This window comes from Camelina sativa, chromosome 4, assembly GCF_000633955.1.
Source record: "Camelina sativa cultivar DH55 chromosome 4, Cs, whole genome shotgun sequence".
NCBI lineage: Eukaryota > Viridiplantae > Streptophyta > Magnoliopsida > Brassicales > Brassicaceae > Camelina > Camelina sativa.
Window position 1 is genome coordinate 7,181,375 of NC_025688.1, and position 16,514 is coordinate 7,197,888.

Below are 16,514 nucleotides of genomic sequence, written 5' to 3' on the forward strand. Positions count from 1 at the left end.
TTAAACTGTAGTAAATTGATATTAAAATTCAATAAGTAAATTCAAAATTTTATTAAGCGTAAGCAAACTCCAAAAGATCATGTTATAATGTGTTATCTCAGTTACAAATTAAAGATGAGAGTAATCTATATTTGGATTTCAAGTAGCGGTTAGTACAAACATTCAGAATTTTTTAGACATTCAAAAATACAAAAAAAAAAAAAAATCTTCAAGGCTCCATTCTTTACATCTGAGTCCAGAGCTTTCACCTTGTTGCTTCATCACATGGTTTAAGTAAATAACGTCTAGCAAATTCAGACCTATAAATATATAAAGTGTTTTAAGAAATTTTACTTTAACATCATACATAAGTTGATTTAATATACATAATAACATCTTACATAGCTTGGTGATGCTCCAGTCCTTCGAACTCTGGTTTTATGAAGATCTTCGAAGAGGCCAATGTGTTTTCAATACATGGTGCACCTATAGACATTTACAATTGAAAGTGAATATATTGTTACCTTATGATGATTATATCAGAACTAATTTATGTTACATACTTTCATATTCTCTGACCTTCATAAACCGCATTACACAAAACACAGGTTCGGATTTGTATATGAGATGGCACCCGTTTGATTGCCATATAGACATGAATTGAGAAGCGTAGTTGTGTTTGACACGACAGTTCACAGTCTCATTCCTACATGTTTATCAAATTAATAAAAATTTTAACAGAGACAATTTTAAAATGTAATTGTCCTAAAGGTAGAGTAAATATCTTTTACCTGCCATTCAACAGCATGAGAACAACTTCATTACTATTAGTGGCAGGTCTTTTTTTATCTTTCACATCCATTTGATCGACGTAGTTTGGTTTGTAATTCATATCAAATGTTAGGTTTACATATACACAAATAATTTCACATATGATCGACGTAGTGGAATCGTGGAGATTATCATCTTAACTGAGTGTAAATCAAGTTTGCTATTGCAATATGGTTTCGCTCTTCTTCTTTTACCTGTTTATTGAAATCATATCTTTCTGAACTGGTCCAGATGATAAGATATACTCCATAATTTAGTTACACAATCAAGATTTGGATGAGTAAAAATGGAACTAAGAGTAGATGCATTGGTTTAATGGTGATCATATGTTTTCATCACACGATTCACACCAAAGAGAATTGGATCTCATCTCAATCTATATTTCCATATTGACAAAAAAAAAACTTATAAGAAGACAAACCGTTGATGTAAGATTTGGGATAATGTAAGTCGATTAAGAGAATAGATCACCTCATGACCAAGTTGCTTTTAGTGTTTAGGTTGTATAGCATTCACCTCATGACCAAGGTTGCTTATTATATAGTGTTTAGATTGTATTGCGTACATATTCTAACTGTATCTAGAACATATGCTCAAATCATATTTGTTTTGACACATCTTCAATCGTAATTTATAAGATATAGGCATTAGATGCAAGTACTCTAAAACATAAAATTTATTGAATTAGGTTGCATTTTTTTGCCCACATGTTTTTCGTGTGAATACCATCCACCCAGAAAACAAACCATTAGTCATTAAAACACTCAAAAAGTTTATCATCAAATCAAAGAAAGTGTATTTAACAACATTCATACTCCGATACTCGATTGGGGGTTGGACTTTTGCTATTCCGGTAGTCCACTCGAGCTCTCTTCCGAACTACGCTTCTTAACCTGAGAAGGAAGATGTTTAGTAACAACATTCGTAATCCCCTGTACCACATAAAACACTAAACAATCATTGTGTTACATTAAGCAAAGCAACTTACTTTAGGATGATCACGTATCTTTATATAACTCATCTTCCACTCTGCTTCAACTCATTCTGAACCTCCTCTGCATCATCAAAATTTCCCCCCCTCTTCTTAGCCAATTCGCCTTCAATGTACTTTACCCTAAAGAATCAAAACAACCGTTAAAACACTTGCAAAGGCAGCTCACTCTAGTAAATTAGGTTAAATTTTTAAATGGAGAGAGATTTGCTTACATGTTGGGATCTTCAATCAAAAGAGCAGTCTCTTGAGAAAAAGTATCTTGCATCACAAGCTCCTCTTTCTCTGCTTCAGCTTCGGCTTTTTCCACTGGTTTCACTTGCTTTCTCCACTGGTTTCACTTTTCTGATGCTATATTGCGCCGCCGTTGTTGTCAAGTTAAAAAAAAACTTTGGCTCCCCTTCACAAATACAAATCACCACCCAAAGTTCTTTCAATCATAATATAAAGATATAGACATATCAATAGAAAAAAGAAAAAGGTAAAGCTTTAAGAACTTTCAATCAGAAAGCTTATTTACATTTGTATCGTATGAACAAAATATTAGGATTAAATAATGGGTATTTTTGATAACTTTTCTTTTGCGTAAATCATCAATTACTACTTCTCATAAGAAAATAATAAAGCATATACGACTAAGTAACTCAGGCACATACGAAACCAAAATGTTTTCATGTTCTTCTATTGCTTTTGTTGGTTTAAAGAATGATACAATTAAAATCTTAATAACAAATTACATAAAAAGATAAAATGTGATAAAACATAATTTGGTCTAGGGACTTAAAGTTAATCTTTGTCCTACTATACTTGACTCTACTACTATATGCTTCTCAAAACCCACTTATAAACATCAAACAAACCCGGTTTTTACGATCTAATGTATATCACTTACATGAGATAACAAATAAACTCTAAAATCAAATTATAAAAAATATATACCTTGACGACCTTACCTGGCCTGACCTTCTCTCCTACAACTATTATCCCATAGATGAGCTTCATATCTTCTCGTCCATCTATGTCTGCATATCAATCAATCAAATAATATTACATTAGTACTTTTGCACTTAAACTAATAGTAATAGTAACCTTCAAGTCTATGACCAAAGGTCAAATAACACAAAATAGTTTAATTAATTAATTTCTTAATCACAACAAAACTGCCTTGGATTCTTCTTGTCATAATAGAATGAACTTACCGAGTAACACATCTGTAAATCGAAGTCCTTTGTCCAAACGTATCAGCGATCTTCTTGTTAGAACAATCCGATGTTTCAACAGCCACGTTTGGCTTCTCTTTCTCAGATTCTGTCTTCTAGTTGTTCTCATTGTTCTCATTGTTGTTGTTGTTTCTCTCACCACCAGCACGGTAATGATGATTAGTAATCTCATTATCATAATGATGTTGATTAGTACTGTTGTTAACGTTAACCGCAAGTGACAAAGCTCCGCCAGTGGTGTTGGTGTTATTAGATCCACCGTGAAACCCTAGGTCCGGTCCGGACCGGTCCGGAAGAAGATTCAACAACGTGACCCAAATACTCTCCAGCGAGATGAGTCCTTCCGATTGAAGCAGAGTCATCGACCTCAGAACCGGAGTTTGTAGAGAAAGCGGTTTGAAAACCGGCCATGGTTTTGAAATCGTGGTGATCGGAGTAGAAGCCGGTTTGGTTGTGGTTGTGGTGGGGACGTGAATCGTTGATTTTAGTGAGGGAAGAGTCTTGTGTTTCGGTTTGACTGTTGTCTGAGTAACGAACCATCGAAGAAGAATCACCGAGAAAATCTTCGAGCTTAGGGATGTGACTCTNCAGCGATCTTCTTGTTAGAACAATCCGATGTTTCAACAGCCACGTTTGGCTTCTCTTTCTCAGATTCTGTCTTCTCGTTGTTGTTGTTTCTCTCACCACCAGCACGGTCAGGCCCGGCCCATAGAAGAAGCCAAAAGTCAAAAATTCGGGCCTAAAATTTTAAAAGATTTTTTTATTTAGATGTAAGAAGTCTTTTATATTTTATATGATATGTAAAAGATCTTAAAATATCAAGTTTTGGCCTTTTATAAAAAATCTAAATCTTTTGTAATAGGTGAAAAGTGTACATTTTTTTTATTTTTGCGTAGGAGAATGTTGGGCCGGCACTGAGCACGGTAATGATGATTAGTAATCTCATTATCATTACGATGCTGATTAGTACTGTTGTCAACGTTAACCGCAAGTGACAAAGCTCCGCCAATGGTGTTGGTGTTATTAGATCCACCGTGAAACCCTAGGTCCGGTCCGGACCGGTCCGGAAGAAGATTCAACAACGTGACCCAAATACTCTCCAGCGAGATGAGTCCTTCCGATTGAAGCAGAGTCATCGACCTCAGAACCGGAGTTTGTAGAGAAAGCGGTTTGAAAACCGGCCATGGTTTTGAAATCGTGGTGATCGGAGTAGAAGCCGGTTTGGTTGTGGTTGTGGTGGGGACGTGGATCGTAGATTTTAGTGAGGGAAGAGTCTTGTGTTTCGGTTTGACTGTTGTCTGAGTAACGAACCATCGAAGAAGAATCACCGAGAAAATCTTCGAGCTTAGGGATGTGACTCTAAGAATGAGACTGCGGGTCTACAAACGTTGTTAAGATTGTTGAATCCGCCATTGAAGCTGCTGCTGCTAACTGAGCTTCTTCTTTGAAAAACTCTTGTGGCTTTTGATTCGTCCAACCTATATATATATATATATATAAGTTGATGGATTTAGAATTTTAGATACGTATGTTACGATGAAGGAATAACAACGCTGATAAACGATACAAAGCCGAGAAAAAAAGTAGAACACTAAAAGTAAAACCCTATAAATAAGGGTTATTGCCTAAATGGGCATTTATTCCCTAAAAACTTTGAAATTGAGCATTTCTTCCCGTACTCTCGGTTTAGGCATTTTAGGGTAAGCAGAAAGATGGTTCTACCCTTGATCGTGATGCACTGGATTTCTTCAGCTGCGAAAGCCTCCACTGACTTGTCGTTCCATCACTGCTCCAATGATTTCTTCAGATGCACTAGATTTCGTCAGCTGCTAACTGAAGATGTTGTTTAGTTAGGGATTGGTGAAGATATATATGAGGATCTCTATTTGTTTCTGTGGACAATGGTAAATGAAAAAAACTGCAGAGTAGAAGAATCTGAACAAAAGTCTTTGTCAGTTATGAACATGAGGTAAAGCACCATGATCATTCCTTCATATATTTAACAATCTCGTTACTAATGCTTTTTAAGATTATAGAATCGAATGATTTTGTTCTGTTAAAGAGTTAAAGGTTTGGTTCTGTTATGTTTAAGGTTAAAGAGTTAAAGTCTTGTTCTGTTAACTCTTAAATTTTTTCAGAGAAGCCATTGATGGAGGCATGGAGCTTTGCTTCAATGATAACCTCAAATTTATTTGATTGAATCTGAGAGCGAGAATAAGTTTACATATTGTTTCCTGTTTCCCCAACACAGTAGAAGAAGAAGTTTACATATTGTTTCATGTTTTAACAAAAGTAGAAGAAGAAGCATTGACATGGGGAAATAGGGGTTAAGATAGTCTGAAGTTGCTACTTCTTCCAGAACGTCTCTGCCTTTGCAAACATCATATTGATGCCACACATGATGTGAAAGCCAACTTACCTTATGAACAAGTTCCTTGCAGTTTTGACACCTGAAGAAGAACAAATATAGATGACCAAGTGACAGAGATGAAGATCAAATACTTACAGAATAAAGTTAAATGGAACATCTTTGTGCAAAAAACTCATGATTACAAAAGCCAGTATTTCAAAATCATGAAGTGTAGAAGTTAATGACAATGAAGATGTGCTTGTTTATAGTTTCTATGAAATTAGTGGTATCCAAAGTCAACTAAATAAGAAGAGTAAACCAAAGAGAGAAAGGAAATCAAAAGAGGACAACACATGTATTAAGGAAAAACTATAACCTAAGGACTGTAACAAATGGAACCCAAGGACAAATCAAACAACCATATATGAAGGAAAACTATACCCTAAGAACTATTACCGAGGGAACCCAAGAAACAAATTAACCACACTCTTAATTAAGGAACACTAAACCCTAAGGAACTACAACTGAGGAACCCAAACACCAAATGAAACACACATATTGTAAAGGACATGACTACCAAAGGAACCTAAGAAACAAATTAAACACACTCTTAATTAAGGAGCACTAAACCCTAAAGAACTACAACTGAGGAACCCAAACACCAAATGAAACATACATATTGTAAAGAACATGACTAACAATGCTTAAACCCATTAGATTCGTTTATCTAGTACGGAAAAAATCACAACCCAGGCAAAGATGACATAGAAATAGAGCACACATACCTCTCAAATTCTGGCGATTCTCAGAAGGCTTCCTGCGATACAGAGAAGCGATGAAGATGGTCAAGCGCTGTTGAAAAATGTAAAAAAATTGGGATCTTTTTACCTTTGAATTAGAGAGACATGAAGTGTAAGTTTGCTGACCCACAACGAACCTGAGAATTTGAAACTCTCTTTCTCTTCTACCTTGTCCATCTCTAAATCCCAATTAAAAAGGAGAAATTAAATTTCAGGAAAATTAAAAACCCTAGAAATTGAAACTTACTTCTCCATAACCTTCTCTTTATTGGCTTTTTGAAGAGCTAATTCCTTTGGGGGGGGAGGGGGGGGATCATGGTTGTGTGTAGTTGGAGGGAGAAGATTATTAGATCATTGGCTCTTTTCTATGGCTGAGTCGACAAAGTGAGAAACCAGAGTTGTGTCGAGAGAAAGAGACGATCAATTGTGTGATGTGAGAAGGGGTAATATTGTCTTTTCATCGTCTAAAAAAGGCCTAAATCTGTAAGCACGGAAAGAAAGTCTGTATTGAACAATACCCATGAGAATAAATGCCGATCTCGTAATTAACTCTATAAATAAAACCCTAAAAATTCAAGAAAAGAGAGTTTTTTTCTCTTTTGTTGAGTTATCGTGAACGCAAACGATAGCATTGTATTTATAGTTGTAAAGAATCTATCTTTTTAGGGTTTCCGGTAAGGAGGTGTATTGTCGTTGGATTTTTTTTCCCTGCAGAAGCCCATTAATTTTTAGATTAACGTCGATCTACAATCTAAGCCCATTAATTATATCAAATTTGTAGAATTTGTAGTATAAAACAGAACCATAGTTATAAAAATGGTGTTTTTCGGGAAATTTAGGGATTAAATTAGCAAATTCTAGTTTTGCAAATAATTTTTTATGCAATTAGATTTTTCCTGTCGATTTTGATTTATTTTTAATACGAAAATAGGTAAATTTACATGACAAAATGGTTATCCGTGCCTGAAATTGAATGTGGATGTTTTCACTTCTCTTTTAATATAATAGATGTAAACCATGACTTTAACATTATATTATTACGTCCAACTACGATGCATGTAAACGGGGCTATTAATCTATACGTAAAATCTAAATTAATATTTTATAACATTAGATTATTACTTCCAACTCCCATGTAAACTTTTATCTTATCATCACTTTCTAAAATAGTCAATTTAGTAATTCTGCCACTTATAAACGACATAAATTTGGTTTGTCAACCAGAAGATCCTCTTTATAATAAATAAAATGGAAGTACATAACATTATTTTATAGATTATATAATTTTAATAAGTTAGTTATAAATAGGTTATACATTAATAATAGATTAATTGGTTATAAATAGGTTATACCAAAAATCGTAAAGAGAATATTCTAATGAATCATATCATCTAACTTACCATATTAATTTCCTTTATTAAATTATTTATCAAATAAAATATTTTGATATTTAACTTAACATATTAATTTGTTAATTATCATTATACTTCACCTCTCATTTTTAGATATGAATCTATTTTGTGAAACAAATAAATTATCATATTATTTCTTATAATTAAAAAATAATTTTATTTTTGAATATACTATAAGTTGAATTTTTAAAAGTAAATAATTTTATTTTTGGTCAATTTTTTTTTTTTGTCAACTTTGGTAAAAAAATTCACAATACAATAATCAACGTCTTCTCTAAAACCAACAAACTTCAGCCGAACCAAGCTTGTGGTCGTGGAAGTAGATAGTTGACATTAGGAAGACCACACGTGTAAAAATTTCATTGGATCGTTTGGGAAAATTGTCACGGACATTTGTTAGGTACCTTAGGATAAGATTACGAACTACGAGAAGCTGTGGTGTTCCAAATTGGATTAGAAATATGTAAGACCAATATATGCTTTAAAAAAAAATTAATTTTGTGGTAGTATTGTTGATTGTTTATTTTAAATTATATATTCAACTTTAAATTATCTAAAATTCATATATCTTCATATTTATAATTTTATATCTTTCATATAGTCATGTCAAATTTATATTCTTTCAATTTTTAACCTTTATAAACATTTTGTAATCGAGTATATTTGTATTATACTTTTTTATAAATATATCATAAATTATCAAATGTGATATATTTTCTTTATTCGAAATATTTTTTAAATCAAAAATTTAAATAGTTAAAAAAACTATGCAAAAAAACATATATAGTTCGCTTAATATGTTCGTAAAGATATTTTGTAAGTAGTAGTGGTAAAAAGCATACCTCACCAATAAAAAAAAATTTATGGTTGTAAAAATACTTTTAGTGGTAAAATAGATACTTGATTTGTATAAATATTTTAAATAAGATAGCCGTTTGATTGGTGGTTGTATGTCAATTCTTTTTTGATAAAGTTATGCAATCATATTTTAGATGAGATTATTGACACATATAACTAAAAACTAAAATATATTGCCTCCTAATCTTTATAAAAACTTCAAAAATGGTCTAAATTATATTTCCCTTTAGATTATTGCCAACATATAGCAAAGGTTAAATTATACTGTCTCCTAATCTTTATAAAAACACTTTAATATTTTTGATTTGGAATTTATCTCAATTATCAATAATGAAAAAAGAAAAAAAAACTATTATGTATAGTTTTCAATATTTGCGTATATGGTGTGACTCTAGACGCTAATTATGTTCGGATTGAACATTTCTAATCAAATGAAACTGATGGCGTAAAAGTTACTGAACTATGTCAAATTAAATGTTTATTTCTCTCCACCCAATCAACTTCTGAAGTGTTGAATTTATTCAGATCATCTTCATATTCCATGGTTGTCTGAATTTCGATGTATTTTTTTTTGTAAGATGTCAACACCTCCATTTATTTTCTTCACTACACAACAAAAACAGGTTTTGAGTTCAGTCAAATCTCCCCAAATCTGTTTTTCTTTTTTTTTGGTGAACGACCAGGGGAGACACCCCCGGATATTATTATTAAAAAAGTTTGTACTCAACTACATACGGACTTGCCTATGGTTCCGAACATCACACGCATCATCACACAACAAAGGTTCAACTAAGTCAGGAAGTACATCAAAAACATGAAAATCAAAAGATAAAGAAAAGGATAGTTGGCTAATCCGTCTACGAGGCGATTAATTTCCCTATATACATGAACCACTTGGACTATTCAGTCCCTTCCAAGAAAGCCTTGGCACATACGTAGCAGAAAAGAAAAAGGATGTGACTCAGCAATCCCTTGTGTTAAGAAACCTACCACCATCTCTGAATCCACTTCCAGCTCCAATCGCTGTATTCTGTGCTCCCACGCCATACACAAACCATAGTACACACCCCAAAGCTCTGCTAATTGTGCCGAGCACCTACTAATAGTCATTGCAAAACCACCGCACCAGGCACCAGAAGTATCCCTCAACACCCCCCTCCCCGCCGCAGGTAGCCCTGGATTACCTCAGGAAGCCCTATCTGTATTCATTTTATACCAGCCAGAGACTGGAGCGATCCATCCTATCTCACGGTCCACACGTACACCACAACCATCCCGGGAACGACCCTGCACATTAGCCAATATCACCTCTTCTGCCAGATCCTTTACAAAGCGAACACGATCTCATCTCTCCAAGGCTTATTCTCACCAAAAACATTGCAACACCACCACTTCCATCCCCACCATACAGCGATAGCAAACAACATAGGCCATGCTCCCGCACTGATATGATCATGAGACCATCCAAGAAGATCCTTGAGCCTTTTTCCACACAAACAAAGTCAAAGATCAACTCTTCCAGCCAAACAACCATTTGGGATACATTCCATTTGCCAAAGGAGGTTAATCTAGCTGTTCACTTGAAGAGTTTTAGGTCCAATTGGTTTAGGACCTTCCAGAATTATGTGTGGCAACCAGGAGCGGTTTCTACTAAGTCCAAGATGAAGAAAAGATACAATCCATGTTGTTTCTCATTAGCAAATTGGATCAAGGAGTCAAAGAGATAAAAGATCAAGGAGGCACTTAATGGGCTAATTCAAGAGGTTATGACCAATGACAGCATGGGAAAATCTATTGGGGATAACATCTATCAAGTCCAGCCCACTTTGAGCTTAATTCAAGTCCAAGAAAGCCCAAATATAATCACTTTATTTTGTGGTCAAAGAGAAGTGACGAAAATTGGAGTTCAACTCACCTTGGGAAGGCAAACTTCAACAGTTGAATCTTCATTCAACTATCTATCTTTATTGCTCTTTTTAGTTTCAAGAATAATATTTAGCTTTGTTACCAAGTTTTCTTATCCTATATAAACTCATGTAAGAGTAAAGAAATATTCATTCCAACTTTTTTATAAAACCTTTTCTTTTTGAGAGTGATTCTCTTCTGTTCTTTGTGAACAAAACCGATTGCTTGGTGTGATTCCATCAATCAAAACCGACTACTTGGTGTGATTCCAATAGTCAAAACCCGATCTCCTTGGTGCGAGGCTGAGAGATCCGATCTTTTTTGTGTGAGGCTGAAAGATCAAACCAGTATATCAAGAGTCTTTCCTCAACTCTTGTGCGACCATTCATTCCACCATCCTTTTTCTTGAGGCTTCCTTGTCTTTAGAATCAAGGTGTATCTATCTACCAACTCGAAGGTGCCGATTCCTTGGGAGAATCATATCAAGTGGTATCAGAGCTTCAAGGATCACATCAAGTGGTATCAGAGCTCAAGAATCATATCAAGTGGTATCAGAGCACACCTTTGAGTTTGGTATTCTATCATTCTATCATCTTCTAAATCTTTCATCTTTTTTCTATCATTTTCATCTTTTCATCTTCTATTTCTATTTTCTTTTATCTAGAAAACCAAAAAAAAAAANAAAAAAAAAAAAAAAAAAAAAAAAGAGAGACAAAAAAAGGGCAAAAAAAAAAGAAACAAAAAAAAAGACCAAAAAAAAAAAGGAGAAAAAAAAGAAAGAAAAACCCGTTCTATCGAAGAAAAAAAAGAGAAGAACCCGTTCTTATTAAAAAAAAAAATGTCTAATGATCAACAAGTTCAAGCACTTATGGGAGAGATGCGACGGTTGATGAGTGTTGAGATGAGTGCAATTTACAAGAGGTTGGATGAAGTTCAAGCGAAGGCACAACAAAGAAAACCACAAATGTTGCACCATAAAAGAGAAAGAGATCAACCTAGAGTAGCAAGGGCTGATGATTATTACACTACTCAATCATCAAGAACAAGCCATAGGAGGTCACAACACAAAGATGGCATGGATGAAACTGATGACAACATTGGAGGTAATAAGTTGAAGATTCCTACCTTTCAAGGCAGGAATGACCCAGATGCATACCTAAAGTTGGAGAAAAAGATTGAGTCGGTTTTTAGTTGTCAAAACTATTGCAAAATGAAGAAGGTACGAGTTGCAGTCACTGGATTTTGTGATTATGCTATTACTTGGTGGGATCAGTTTGTGATAAGCAGGAGAAAAAATGGAGAACACCCTATTGAGACTTGGACAGAATTGAAGTCTATTTTGAGGAAACGATATGTTCCCAACCATCACCATCGTGGTTCAAATCATATTCTAATGAGGACTTCTAAACAACCTGATGGAGCGTCTACTGTCACGCCAAGTTACCAACGAGAAAGGACGTCTCTTGTTTTTAAAGAAGAGAAAGCTGCTTTTGTTTCGTTACCATCACCAAAGGAGCACAAGGAGTTGTTGGTTCAGAAAAATCTGTTGGAAATAACAATTTCACCGAGTGAGCAAACAGAAGCCGAAGAACCAAAGCACAAAGAGATCATCGAAGATCAGAGTGAGGAATCTTCGAAGAAAGGCATTATCATCAATAACCTTGACAGTATGGATGATTCATCTGATGCACCAACAAGGAGAGAAAAGCCAACATTCCATTTATCGTCAAGCAAGATAGAGCAAGTTGTTGATTTTGTAGGAACCAAGAAGGATCTCACTATAAACAGTGCAAATCTTCCTCATGATAAGCCACCAGAGTCACTTCAACACTCTCCAACCCAAAGTCTTACAGTTTCGAGGACGAAACTTTTTCAAGAGGAGGGGTATGATATGATCATGAGACCATCCAAGAAGATCCTTGAGCCTTTTTCCACACAAACGAAGTCAAAGATCAACTCTTCCAGCCAAACAACCATTTGGGATACTTTCCATTTGCCAAAGGAGGTTAATCTAGCTGTTCACTTGAAGAGTTTTAGGTCCAATTGGTTTAGGACCTTCCAGAATTATGTGTGGCAACCATGAGCTGTTTCTACTAAGTCCAAGATGAAGAAAAGATACAGTCCATGTTGTTTCTCATTAGCAAATTGGATCAAGGAGTCAAAGAGATAAAAGATCAAGAAGGCACTTAATGGGCTAATTCAAGAGGTTACGACCAAAGACAACATGGGAAAATCTGTTGGGGATAATATCTATCAAGTCCAGCCCACTTTGAGCCTTACTCAAGTCCAAAAAACCCCAAAATAATCACTTTATTTTGTGGTCAAAGAGAAGTGACGAAAATTGGAGTTCAACTCACCTTGGGAAGGCAAACTTCAACAGTTGAATCTTCATTCAACTATCTATCTTTATTGTTCTTTTTAGTTTCAAGAATAATACTTAGCTTTGTTACCAAGTTTTCTTATCCTATATAAACTCATGTAATAGTAAAGAAATAGTCATTCCAACTTTTTTATAAAACCTTTTCTTTTTGAGAGTGATTCTCTTCTGTTCTTTGTGAACAAAACCGATTGTTTGGTGTGATTCCATCAATCAAAACCGACTACTTGGTGTGATTCCAATAGTCAAAACCCGATCTCCTTGGTGCGAGTCTGAGAGATCCGATCTTTTTTGTGTGAGGCTGAAAGATCAAACCGGTATATCAAGAGTCTTTCCGCAACTCTTGTGCGACCATTCATTCCACCATCCTTATTCTTGAGGCTTCCTTGTCTTTAGAATCAAGGTGTATCTATCTACCAACTCGAAAGTGCCGATTCCTTGGGAGAATCATATCAAGTGGTATTAGAGCTTCAAGGATCACATCAAGTGGTATCAAAACTCAAGAATCATATCACGCACTACCACCTCCCTGTCCTGTCAGATTATCATAAACCCACTCGAGCAAGGATAACTGGAAAAAAGATTGTCTTTTGGACTGCGGTATAATTTGAGCCCATAGACTAGCCATAGCAGGGCAGTCGCGGAGCACATGAATAATAGATTTCACATCTCCTCAACACACCTGACAGACATCAGAATCTGAGAGATGCCTCCTCTTCCTTTCTGCATTTGTTATAATCACCTGCTGAGCGACTAACCACAGAAAACACCTAACTCTCTCTGGTACCAACACCTTCCAAATGCGATGAAAAAAATTATCTATATTCTGCTTAGCTATACCATCTTTTGTCAACATCCTATAAGCCGACTTAACCGTAAACTTACCATCCAGAGTTCCCTTCCAAGACAATCTATCACGGGAACCCGTGAAGCTGTCCAAAGCCACATTAGCTATCTCCAGTCTTGTATTGTCTGTGATATATGGAACAATGCGGGAATAATCCCAACCACCATTATCTCGCCAAAGATCCCGAGCTGTAACAGCTTCAAACCCGGTAGGCAACACCCCAGTTATCCCATCCACCAGGGCTTTATCCGAGAGCCAATTGTCAGTCCAAAAACATATTTGGCGCCCGTCACCAGCAACCTAACCTTGTCCTTTAAGCACCACTTCACGCAGTCCCACACCCACACTCCTCCAAGTAGAGGACCATTTACTTTGTGCCACTGTCTAGGCATGATTATGCACCTCCCCAACCTTATACTTATGTCGAACAACCCGAGCCCACAAACTATGATGATCATGCAACACTCTCCATCCCACCTTAGCAATCATAGCTTTATTCATATCCGATGTTGCTCGAATACCCAAACCCCCCTCATCCTTTGGTAAACACACCCTCTTTCAGGCTACTAGATGTTGAGTACGCTTCTCTGCAGTACTACCCCACAGAAAATCCCGAGACACTCGGTCTAAACGGACCAGCGTTGCTTGTGGCAGTTTTATGGTACTCATAGTATGTACCGGGATCGATGCTAAAACAGACTTAGTCAGGGTTAACCTTCCCGCAAAGCTAAGCAAAAGACCCTTCCATCCTGCTAATCTCGAGGAAACCTTCTCTACACTCTCCTTTCCAAGGTATTTTCCCAGCTCTTTTGTCGACTTAATGCCACTCTCCGCACTAATCAAACTTTCCATCTCTCTAGAGACATTCTCAGAGAAGAATATTTTAGACTTCTCGAGACTCACTTTCTGACCCGAAACCTCCCAAAACTTCTCCAAAACCCCTCTAATCACCCGAACTTGCGCCACTGATGCCTCTGCAAAGAGGATAAGATCATCTGCAAAGCAAACATGGGATAACCGCGGTCCCGTTTGTGATAGTTTGATTGGCTTCCACTTCTTCTCCTCCATTGTGCCTTCAATCAAATGACAGAGCCGTTCCAAACATAACACAAACAAATATGGGATAAAGGATCCCCTGTCTTAATCCTCTTGAGGGTATAAAAACATCAGTTTTCTCACCATTCCACAACACATTCATGGATGGACCCGTATCCATCTCACCCAATTCTCTGATAAACCAACAGCTTTGAGAGTATCTTCCAGAAAATCCCATCGAATTCGATCATATGCCTTTTCCAAATCTAATTTCAGTAACATCCAACCTTTACTCCCCTTCTTTCGTCGCATAGAACGAACGGCCTCTTCGACAATAATGATATTATCGGAGCTCAATCTCCTTGGGATGAAACTCGTTTGTGCTGGACCAATAACCCGCCGTGGCATGACCCCTTTCAATCTCTCCACTATCACCATTGTAATAGTCTTGAACAGCACGTTACAAAAAACTCAGCGACTAATTTTTTTAAAAATTGTGTCGTCCGTTCACCTTCCCCTCTTTAATTTTCAGTCGCAGTCACTATTGCAGCGATCAGTAAAAAAACAGGGCTTCGGTTTACGACGGATATACATTTTTTTTAATAATTTTATTACTTGAATTGCAACTATGCGTGAGCTATTGCATTTTATCTACGTATATATACTATTTCCTTTAGCTTTTTTCTTTTCTTTAAAACTTACTATAACATCGTAAAACCTATAGACCCAACCAAATTTGTGATAACTACTAGTCTAATTGTATAAATGAATCAGCAAACTTCCTTAACGTGAGATAGCTAGAAAACGGTGCGATTATAGTCTAGATCCAAAACCAACGTTGCATTTCCAAATAATTTTTTTCACTAATGCTATACTGCCTATATGTAGCGTAATTAGTTGGTAATCCTTTAATTCTTTCATTATAATTTTTTTCATCTAGTATTTTTTTTTTCTTTCAGAATAAACAAAGCAATTGTTAGAATTTTACAAACGATGCACAGTTTGTAACTATAGATTAGGATAGGTTTGGAATTCTAGATTTTTTGGTTAACACTCTATTTTAATTATTATTCTATTACAAATTATTAGGAAATTCTAGATTTTTTATTTTAAAGTTAACACTATATTATCAAATAATATTTCTTGTTACTTATTATTTGGAAGATGCATATATGTCTATTAGTTTTCGACTTTTTCACATGAATTAAAAACATTTCTAAAGACAGTCTTCAGTCTCCATAACTCTAAGCACATGCATACTTTTGCTTGTAAGAGATCATATTACATAACCTTAAACCACCAATATTATAATATCTTAATATTTGTTTGGTAGTTCAAAACTATATATTGGTTTTTCTTTAATTCAATAATGTAGAAGTTACAATTAAAGTTATAAATTAAATATATTTGTGGTTTAGTCTTCAAAGAAACTAAATAACGAATAAGTTTATTATGTAAAGATGAGTAGACTAGTGTATGCTAGATTGTTAGGTGAGAATCCGTGTTACGTAAACACATTCCATGAATACAAACATTTTTACTTTTATTCATTTGAGAATTACTTTTATTACTCTAATTGTAACTTACGTGAGGTATATTACATTTCTATATTATTTGTATTTTTGTGTTTTTCTAGTAAAAGATGGACCAAACCGAATCTGTGACAAGGACATGTTTTACAAATTAAATAAATCAATCAGCAAAAATGCTCCTTAAATGTAAATAGTTAGGAAACGGTGCGACTCTAATCAACATCCAATAACAGTTACATTTTCTTCGCAATAATTTATCACTACTACTGCACGTGTCGCAATGTTCACGTTGGACTCGTGTAAGACCGACAACTGTCATAAGCTCTTCACTAAACTCCGTACGGTTAAGACAAAACACAACAGAGGAGAAAAGAATT

At 35.3% G+C, this 16,514-nt stretch overlaps 1 long non-coding RNA gene and 1 pseudogene across 3 annotated transcripts; both read right to left on the bottom strand.

Annotated features, from left to right (window-relative positions):
• Positions 2,724 to 4,503, bottom strand: LOC104783638 (annotated as a pseudogene).
• On the bottom strand, positions 5,196 to 6,679 carry LOC104780029. Of its 3 annotated transcripts, none has more exons than XR_002037671.1 (4): positions 6,430 to 6,679; positions 6,260 to 6,350; positions 6,157 to 6,188; positions 5,196 to 5,471 (listed from the first exon to the last, which is right to left on the bottom strand). It is a non-coding gene; the product is annotated as an uncharacterized LOC104780029 (long non-coding RNA). The 3 variants fall into 3 exon arrangements; XR_766623.2 differs by having other exon boundaries at positions 6,419 to 6,674; XR_766622.2 differs by lacking the exon at positions 6,430 to 6,679 and having other exon boundaries at positions 6,260 to 6,412.